Consider the following 1,487-nt stretch of genomic DNA (forward strand, 5'->3'; position numbering starts at 1 on the left):
TATTATAATCCATTGTCCTTTGGTTCATTTCATTTTTTGTTAGAATTCTTCATCTCAGTTTTGTTTTTCATTCATATGGTCCTGCTGCTGCTTTAATTTCTTTATTTTTTTCACTTCAAGCATGTTTATGAATTCTTATGATTACCACAAAAGCAGTCATGAGTAACACAGATATATCTGTAGCAATAGACAACAATACATTGTATGGATCAAAATTATACATTTCTCTTTTATGACAAAAATCATTAGGATATTAAGATCATGTTCCATGAAGATATTTAGTACATTTCCTGCCGTAAATATATCAAAACTTCATTTTTGATTAGTAATATGCATTGCTAAGAACTTCATTTGAACAACTTTAAAGGTGATTTTCTCAATATTTAGATTTTTTTGCTCCCTCAGATTCCAGATTTTCTAATAGTTGTATCTCAGACAAATATTGTCCTATCATAACAAACCATACATCAATGGAAAGATGATTTATTCAGCTTCACAGAAGACCCTTATGACTGGTTTTGTGCTCCAGAGTCACATGTTAGATCTAAGAGGAATTCATTTGTACACTGCAAGTCTAAAATGTCAGGTAAAAATGCCTAGTTTTATTTCTTCTCCCATGAAAATAATTCTGAATCATCAAACCGATTTTCACATGCTATGTTAAAATAGTGTTTTCTAAGCAGTGAGAGTCTTTCCTCCCGTCTGTTGTCCAATCTTGTCTCCACGCTCTTCCCTGTTCCTGTAGTTCAAAGAGCTGCAGATTAAGCGTCAGTTCCAGGACACGTGTAAGATCCAAACGCGTCAGTATAAAGCTCTGAGGAACCACCTGCTGGAGAACACACCTAAGTCGGACCACAAGGCCGTACTGAAGCGCCTGAAAGATGAGCAGACCCGGAAGCTGGCCATTCTGGCCGAGCAGTACGACCACTCCATCAATGACATGCTGTCCACACAGGCTGTGAGTAAGGCGCGGGTGCAGCGGGCGCAGCGGTCAGTCACGCTCTGGCTGATCTGACCCGCTTCTGTGTGTTTGTGTGCAGCTGCGGCTGGACGAGACGCAGGAGGCCGAGTATCAGGCGCTGAGGATGCAGCTGCAGCAGGAGCTGGAGCTTCTCAACGCTTACCAGAGCAAGATCAAGATGCACACGGACACACAGCATGAGAGGGAGGTGAAGGAGCTGGAGCAGAGAGTGTCCATCCGCAGAGCCCTGCTGGAGCAGCGGGTAACTAGTGCTTCAGAGGCGCTGCTCCACACTGTGCACAAAATGCCCATCAATTCATTATTGGGTTGCAATGGTATATAGTAGTCAACATTTGAAATGGATCAATACCTTACATCAAAGTTGTTCTAAAACCAAAACAATACCCATTCTTTTCTTAGGACAACTTTGAACTTTTTTGATCCACTTCAAATGTTGACTACTGTATACAGCGGGTAAAATAAGTATTGAACACGTCACCATGTTTCTCAGTAAATATATTTCTAA

Source organism: Barbus barbus (genome assembly GCF_936440315.1).
Source record: "Barbus barbus genome assembly, chromosome: 38".
NCBI lineage: Eukaryota > Metazoa > Chordata > Actinopteri > Cypriniformes > Cyprinidae > Barbus > Barbus barbus.